The sequence below is a fragment of the Octopus sinensis genome, linkage group LG4 (assembly GCF_006345805.1).
Source record: "Octopus sinensis linkage group LG4, ASM634580v1, whole genome shotgun sequence".
In the NCBI taxonomy this organism is placed as follows: domain Eukaryota; kingdom Metazoa; phylum Mollusca; class Cephalopoda; order Octopoda; family Octopodidae; genus Octopus; species Octopus sinensis.
In genome coordinates this window covers 56,330,553-56,340,552 of record NC_043000.1, presented here as the reverse complement: position 1 = coordinate 56,340,552, position 10,000 = coordinate 56,330,553, and positions in this window count along the sequence as shown.

Below are 10,000 nucleotides of genomic sequence, written 5' to 3'. Positions count from 1 at the left end.
ACCTAGAAAATTACCCTCTGAGGCACAAGTCCAGGCAAAGTTGTTTACGGAAGATCAACAGTCACCCCTGCATGCCAGGCTCCCCCTTTCAATGCCACCAATGTTATCCAAGGGAAAGGCAAAAGATGATACAGCTTGGCACACCAGTGACATTGCAACTCATTCCTACAACTGAATGAACTGTAGCAACATGAAATAAAGTGTCCTGCTCAAGAACACAACACATAGCCCAATCCAGGAATTGAACTCACTACCTCATGATTGTGAGCCTGACATTCTAACCATTGAGCCAAACACACACACATACATACACATCATAGCATCATATAACATCATAGTATTATTAGCCCTACATGTTTAGATATATTTAGGTGCACATAACTTTGAGCAATCATAGTCGTTCGTTATTATAATGAATATATATAACAAATATGTTGTCTTTATGAAGATATAATTGTATACTAAATCTATTAGACTTAACAAGTATCTCTACATTTTTGAGGCTTTTTTTTACAGTGAAGCCACAGAGTTCTATCTAGCTTTATTAATAAATTATAATGAGAAGAAAAATAATAGTAGTAGAAATTATTCTTCCAAAATAACAAGGGACAGAACTTCCAAAATTTCAGTTGATCAAATATGAAATGTGAATATACACTAAGATATCCGCATAGGTGTAGGTAAGGCTGTGTGGTAAGAAAATTTGATTCTCAATCACATGTTTTTGGGTTCAGTTCCAGTGTTGCACCTTGGGCAAGTCTCTACTACTTTAGCCTCAGGCTGATGAAAGCCTTGAAAGTGGATTTGGTAGACAGAAACTGAAAGAAGCCCATCGTGTATGTATGTATATATATATATATATGTTTATATCTACTGGGGGAGGGAGCTTAACCTTCAGCAATTATAATGACAACTTCATATATGTTTTGGTTTTATTTTAACTCTTTGGGTTGGTGAGTCAGAAGAATTGATTGAAGTATCTGGCAGCATTCTTTCTATATCTTGTTATATCGCTGTCTTTCTGTATTAACTAGACTGTTGGATGTTGTTATACAACGCTGGTCACAATGCACTTTCTTGCATTGTTGTACCTTTTGAATGATGCCACCTCACTTGCTAGACAGGCAGGTAGGCAGACAGGTCAATATTCCTCATGAACAGAATGCCAGTCTGTTGCCGGGTTATCCATTTACAGCCAAGTGGACTGAGGCAATGTGGAATGAAGCCTTTAACTAAAAAATGCAGTAAACCTCTGGTCAGAGAATTGAAACCACAATCTTGCAATCTTGAGTGCAATAATATCCTAACAACTAGGGCTCATCCCTTCACATTTTGTTATATTGCATTTACTATATCTTGTTAAATACAGTGAATGTTTTTTCACTGACTCCATCCATATAAGAATAAGAAATATTAAATCTACCTTAGTGTGAGTTGAAAACATAACTGTGAAATACTAAATAAGATACTGTAGAGTATTTATCCTAAATCCTTGCTGTCACACCAATTCAAGTACCTAGGTAATTTGGAAGTTCTGAATAGTGATCCAACCTTTGTTATTAAATGGAAAAAAATAATCTGTATGGTATTGCTATTGTGTAAGTTATTGTTAACCCTTTCAGAACAGGAGTCATCACATAAATAGGTTTTTATTTCCCTTTGCAGTGTATGCCTTCATAAATCGGAAGCTATTATCTCTTATCCTTTCAATCTCCATTAAGATTAGATTTTCTATGATGCGAACATATGTGCAGGAAGTATTTTATGGTAATATATAGAAGGTCTGAAAACTGCATTGAAAAACCTATAAAAGTTATCATTCTTAGGGCTTCAATTAAAGCTAGATGAAAATTGTCTGCCGTTAGTTGAAAATAGGAAAATAGGATTCATGCTTAAAGAGGTATATTGTAAGTTAGCTGAATCTTTGCCTGTAGTTGTTGTAGAAGTAGCTTAAAGTACTTTTCGGTAATAAAAGAAAGTCTCTTCCTTCCTTTCTCTTTCTCTCTCTCTCTAAACACACATACGCATGCATGCACGTGCGCACGCACGCACACGCACACACACACACACACACCACACACACACACACACACACACACACACATTCTGTGTCTATTTTTTATACTTCAGTATTAGCACTGATTGGTTTGGGGATTAAACGTGTATGTACCTGTTATTTTATACAAACATAATACTGCTTGATTTACAGTACAAGGAACCTGAGCCAAAGAGGGAGGTGGGGATAGGATGTCAGCGTGATTACTTGACCTGGTAGAAATAACAGCCAATCTACCTCCAATCATAACCTACCATTTTAAATATAGTCATATTGAATAATGTACTCCCTGATATAGGTTGATTGAATCATAGATCTACTGGATAGGGTCGACCTGGTGTTAAACAGTTGCAATAAAAGAAGTCTTAGATGTTTTGACACTGAAGGTCTCATAAGTGAATTAGCAACAGAAGAAGCTCAAATTGAATCAAATGCAGGCATCAAATGTAATTCACATAACTCAATACTGCATTCATTTGTGCATTTTATTTTTCTTACATTTGATTGCTTTTTTTTTTTTCATGGAGAAGTAAGTGGAATGGGTTTTTTTTTTTTACTGTTTAGCTAGAGAGGTAAGGACAACCTCATGATCCTTTAATTCTTTCAGAGCCTCCAAAACTGCTGGGAAGAAGCGAGGAAGTTATCCTCAAACTGGAGGCCTGCTCTGAATGCTTGTTAAAGTTAGTCAACAGTCAGGTGGTGGTCTAATGTCAGCTGATGGATTATATCTCCTACCCCAAAATCCAGAATGCTAAAAGCTAGAACAAATACCACCAAGTACCTTGCTTGGCATTCTACTAATTTCACCAATCCATCGTGCTTGATCTTGGAGAAAATAATCAAAGTGATATTTCAGTTTCATCCATACACACCAGCAATCTAAGTGAGTCTGGCTGGAATGTATTATTGTAATGCATGAATTTTGAACAGGTGTGGAGTGATGATCTAGTTGATCATTGCATTAATGCCTTTTTTAGTGATGTGGGTCTAACAAAACTTTTTAATAAAGCTCAGTGAGTATTTTCTTCAGCTTTTTCCTGAAGAAATTTTGTCATGATTGTTGGGATTTTATGTAATTATGTAGATTGTAGAAAGGCTTTCTGGTGTATTTTATAGTTCTCAGATACAGTCGTTTGGGCGAGTTGGCAGAAACGTTAGCACGCCGGACGAAATGCTTAGTGGTATATAGTCTGTCTTTACATTCTGAGTTCAAATTCCACCGAGGTTGACTTTGCCTTTCATCCTTTTGGGATCAATGAATTAAGTAACAGTTACGCACTGGGGTCAATGTAATCGACTTAATCCCTTTGTCTGTCCTTGTTTGTCCCCTCTGTGTTTAGCCCCTTGTGGGCAATAAAGAAATAAGATTCAGCCGTTTGATTACCTAAAATAGCCATAGAATTTGAACCCACTTCATCAGACTTTGTGTATTTAAATTATGATAAAGCATTAGAATATTAAATGGAAAGTAAAAATGAGTGAACTCAATATTAAACAGGTGAATATATTGGTTCATTTGTTTAAATATGTATACTCACCTTTTGTTTGAGTATGTGGACTTGTGCTGGATATTAATAGAGTATATTTGTATCTTACTGAATAAGTATAAATTAAAGTGTGTATATTGTTTTCAAGAGCTGGTCGAATTGTAAGCAAATAAAAGCCTAACTTCACTGCATTCTGTTTCAAACTGTCGGTATACTTTGAGAATTATCAATAAGACCACAAGGTTACTATTAATATAACAACAAAATGTATATGCCAACAAGGTAATACCACCTTCATTACATATATGGGGGAGATGATGACCTGTTTTGGGATGTTTTTCTGGTGCAGTTGTGCAACTTGTATGATACAGAGATAACTGGAACACAAATTCAGCTCTGAGATGAGAAATTGATTCCCAGAAACTGATATCTTGCAGATATATATGAAATCACCTATTTGTAATCATCTTTCTTGTAATCAACTTATCTGGTGATATGACAACAGGTGAAAGACAGTTACAACAAATAAGACCACATAAATAATTCACACCAACAGTCTTAGCATCTAGCATTATCCAAATTTATGCTGTAGTTATTTCTATAAATTTTATACAGGTTCTATGCATGACCTTGCTTCCCAAACACATGGTTTTGGGTTCTATCCCACTGTGTGGTACCTTGGACAAGTGTCTTCTACTATAGCCCCAGACTAACTGAAGCCTTATGAATGGATCTGGTACATAGAAACTGAAAGAAACTTGTTATATATGTGTGTGTGTATGTGTGTCTTTGTGTTTGTGCCCCACTACTGCTTGACAGCTGGTGTTGTTTTGTTTACATCCCCATAGAGATGAATAGAATAAGTACCAGACTTAAAAATAACTACTGGGGTTGATTTTCTTTTACTAAACATGTGATGCCTCAGCATGGTTGCAATCCAATGACCAAAACAAGTAAAAGATAAAAGAATATTTGTCTTGCATTAAAATCTACAGTTAGGATTAGAAGATGTACATGGAGAATGTATTACAAGAATTTAAGTGTTAATAAATCTTAATCTTTGTTTTTCAAACTCAAGTCACTAGCCACTCTGAATTACTCCCCTTAGCTCATTTATATTTTAATTATGCAAATTTCCCAAGACCACTTCTCTTTATCTCAGCCCTTTCTCTGCTTGCCTGGAGGTAGGACAACTGTTGTGTTTGCCCTTTAGCATTCAGATTTCTTATTTATTCACATTGTTTTGAATTAATCATGCATCATCTTGTGGTTTCAAGATTTCGATGATATGATTGTATATTTTTGGAATGGCATTGTAGGGGAAGGGCGAGAAGTTGGATCCGGTCAGTTTTAGCATAAAGCATATACAATATTAGGGTTAGTTATGGCCAATTTAAATACTAAAGCATTAAAAATGCTGCTGGAACAGAAAATCCCTTACTTGAAAAAGTATGAGAATTGTTTATAGGAAGAGTATTTTTGCTTTTTCTATTCTATTAATATTCTAGATAAATAACTTCAATCAGGTATTGAAACCATACTGCATCTCAGCTATCTAGGTTCTCTTACAAATTATTTTACTGTATTTAACACTCAAGTTTAATTTTCAAGGGATTTTTACATATTAAAATGCATTTCTTGGTTTGTGATTGTAAATTTCAAATGAATTTCCAAAATGTTGGTATTTCAATGTTCGTGGAATTATTCAGAAGGTTTTTACAGTGAAATCAAGTTACTTTCATTCCTTCCTCCATCGCTCCCACTTCCTTCTTCTCCACAATTTGATATTTCATAATCATAATACACATTTTTATCATAAATGAAAGCTAGAGAAGTAGGAATGGAATTGAATTGAAAAAAAAAAAAAAAATGGAAGAAATGTTCAATTGCAATTGAAATTTAAAACTCAAAGCAAAATTCAATGTAAAGCTTAAATTAAATGTTAAATTAGTTAAAAAATTTTTTCTTCTGAAATCTCTTTCTCTCTCCTCTCTCTGCTCCTTTCACTCAGCATATATATATATATATATATATATATATATATATATTTATATTTGTACATTATAATTTGAAGTGTATTTCTTTACTAGAGAGATCATCTTTCAATTGGCAAAGCTCTCTCTGTTTAAGATCAAAAGCATCTGATGTGCAGTAGTAGTTGTGCTAGAGTTACCTATGTATGTGTATGTGTGTCTATATATATATATATATATATATAATATATATATATATATATATACACATTGCTGAATTCTAATTTTTGTCCAAATTTCAATTCTAGATCTTCTAACAACTCTGTGAATTTTTCATTGCATGTATGTATGAATGTGATAGTTTGGGAATGGAGAGGTGTCTGGTCTTGTTTAGCCAATGGAAGAAATCATAATTAAAATCCTTGTAGTTTTTTTTTTTTTTAAATCCCCAAATGTGTAAACCTGCCAATGATTATTTGATGATGGGAATGAATTGTTGAGCTTTTTTCACATAATCATGTTAGCTTGCTGCATGAAATTACCAGAGATGTAACAATGCTATTAATCTGGATTTCATTGCTTTAACATGCTTCTGTTAATTTTTCATGCACCAAACGAATAATATACATACATGTCCATCACACATATAATACATATATATGTGTGAGTGTATGCATACTTGTATATATGGTTCTATCTATATACGTATATATGTGTGATTGTACACACACACACAATATATATATATATATACATATATATATATATATATATATATAATATATATATATATATATATATATGTACAGGGTGGCTCAAAAGTTGCTAGACTATTTCAAGTTATTACATTTTAAAATGATTTTTGGCCACTCTGTATAAAACTTATGCATATATCTTTTACTTTGCATGATAACAACATTGATTAAGCTTCGTGCGATGGCCATACTCGATAACGACGGGGCAGCCACCACCATATATATATATATATACATATACATATATATATATATATATATATATATACATATACACACACATATATATATAGATAGAAAGATAGATAGATAGATAGATAGATAGATAGATAGATAGATAGATAGATAGATATATCATCGTCATCAATGTCCTCATCATTTTAACCTATTTTTTTTCTATTCCTGAATGGGTGAAATAGGAGTCATTAAAGTAAATTTTCTACTGCTAGATGCTCTTATTGCTAGGAACACTCACCTTTTCCCATGCAAGGTTATATTTTTTCCCATTCTGTGATGCCAAGCTGGCAGAATCGTTAGAACACTGTTTAGTGGCTTTTCATCCATATTTCAATTCTGAGTTCAAATACCACCGAGGTCAAGTTTGCCATTCATCCTTTTCAGGGTCTATAAAATAAGTACGAGTTGAGCACTGGGGTTGATGTAATTGACTTACCCCGCCCCCTCCAAGTTGCTAACCTTGTGCCAAAATTTGATATCAGTATTTTTCCACAGTGTGTACATGTTTCTACAGGCAATGGGAAACAATTAGCACTGCTAGACCGCGTGATTGTAAAGTGAATTTCTTAACCATCTTCCATATTGCATCCTATATGCACATTGACCTGTAAAAGGCACTGCTTGTATCACAATGAATTATATTTCTGCTTAAAACAGTTCAAGCTTTCACCAGCAAAATCAGTGCCACAGATCGTCCTTTATGCACTACAACAGAAATTGTAATAACAGTTTTTCTTTTTTTCTTTCTTACTCTTTCAAATCTTCATCATATCAAATTGTTAATATAACTCAATGTTACTGAACTTTCGGTCATGTACAACTGTTATGAAATTCATCGAACATTTGAACTTTTATTGTTGTCTATCTCTGAAATTTATTGAATATTGGAATTTGTATGAACGTTTGATGTTTTAAGCATGTTTTTCCAAATTCTCTGAATTTTCCCTTGTTCCTTCAATCTCTCCTAGACATTTTTTTTTTATTTACCACAGATAACAAAAAATTCTTGAAATTGGTTTGGTATTTTAATAAATTTATTACAAAATTTAAAAACTACAACTTGTATTAAGATTCAGGTGCATTTTCAACCTTATAAACCAACTTATCTATATTCTTGCCTGTGTAGAAATACACTTCTTTTTTTCCATATTTGTGATAGTGTAATCACACCTAAACCTTGTGATTGTAAAGTGAATTTTTTAACCATCTTCCATACTGCATCCTATATGCACGTTGACCTGTAAAAAGCACTGTTCAAATGTTGGGTCTCACAGAGGCAGTGACAAGTGATCAAAACCTTTGGTGATACACCATGCTTGAGAAGACCTGTTAAGCCAAGTGAAATCATAGTTGTGGCCCATGCTGGTGTTACATAACTGGCACCCATACTGGTCACACATAAGAAGCACCCGCTACACTCTCGGAGTGGTTGGCCTTAAGAAGGGCATCCAGCCATAGAAACCTTGCCAAATCAGACTAGAACCTGGTGCAGCTCCTTGGCTTGCCAGTTTTCAGTCAAACTGTTCAACCTGCACCAGCACAGAAAATAGACATTACATGATGATGATGATGATGATAATGATGATGTGTGTATTTTATGTGTGTGTGTGTGTGTGTATTTTAAGAAGGCAACATACAGGGTGGACATGGTTTAGGGTTCAATCCCACTGTATGATGCCTTTGAAAAGTGTCTTCTATAGCCTTGAGCTGACCAAAGTTTTTTGAGGGGATTTAGTAGTTGGAAACTGGTAGAAGCCTGCCATAGATGTGTGTGCATGTATGTGTGTGTTTGTGTGTATGTGTGTGATTGTGTCTTGTGGTCTCAATATCATGTAATAATTTAAATGAATTTGGCTTTCATACAAACAGCACTATCCATTTCCGGTATTCTGCAAAAATATGTCTGGTCACGGAGAAATATTACTTAGGTTGGAAAAAGCTGAGGGTTGGTAATGGGAAGAACACCCAGCCTTAGAAAATCCACCTCAACAAATTTCATGCAACACATGTTAGGCTGGAAAAGTTGACATTAAAGAACAATGATGATGGCGATGATGTCAGGATTGTCGGAATTGCTGTTGTTGTTGTAAATATACAATGACAGGTTTAGTTAGAGTTAGGGGTGGGGGAAGGGTATCTTTTTTCTTCGCAAATGTAAATAAACCCAATCTGTTTCTTAAATGCGGACATATTCATACAGCACGGTATGTTTTGACTCCAAATGGATGTATTTGATTGGTTAAAATTGCTGAAAAGCTTGATTTTAAAGTGGAAATATGTTACAACATATAGAATTTTCTCAATAAAGCCAAGAAAAAATGATGTTTTATAAACACATTCTACCAGTATACAAAGTTTAAAAGTGTTTAGTTAACTAGAAATTGTGTTGAAAACTGCCGTTCAAAAGGAAAATATCCCACAACTGATCACCTGGTCCAGGGATGGCAACCACAATCTTATAGCCATGAATCCAACATCCTAACCACTAAGCAATGTGCCTCCACTAGTGATACTCATTTCTACAGCTGAGTGGATTGGAGCAACATAAAGTGAAGCATTTTGCACAAGAACACAATGCATTGCCTGGTTCAAGAATTGAAACCACAATCTTACAATCATAAGTCCAACACCCTGACCGGTAAGCCACATGCCTTCACAAATATACAAACAGACACATATACAGAGTTTCCTACTGAAAGTTAAGGGAATCTATTAAGAATTTCTATATTGATTCATTAATCATATTTTTGTATACAGAACTGATCAGAAATACTATGTCAAAAACTAGAACCTCCATCCTTACACTCCCTTAAACCTTTTCATAAAAACCCCCATCAAAAGTCAAAGCATTAACTGAAACATCAAAATGTGTAGTTTAGTTACCACTGCCCACTGTCACTATTTTAGCACACCTCCAATCCAACCCCTGCAAAGTCGTCTTGTCTATTTTTTGCTATATTGCATAGTAAACATTTTCATTTCCTAAAATTTATTAATTTTCTTTTTTGCTTTTTATCTAAAATTTTTTTAATTCGTTTTTTTTTTGGTCCACTTTTCTATTTTTACTGTTAAGTGATTCCATTATCCATTTCATTTAATTTTCTCAAAAATTATGTTACATATGTACCTATATATATATACATACATATATATGTATGTGTATATACACACACATATATACACACACCCAAACATACATATGTACATGTATATATGTATATATATGTATATATATATATATATTATATATATATATATAAATTTAGCAATTAAGGACAACTACTTTAGCAATTATATATATATATATATATATATATATATATATACACACACACACATATGCACACACAGATATATATATTTACGCACATATATGTACACATACACAGATATATATTTATATTCATATATACATACATACATACATACATACATACATACATACATACATACATATATATATATATATATATATATATATGCATATATATG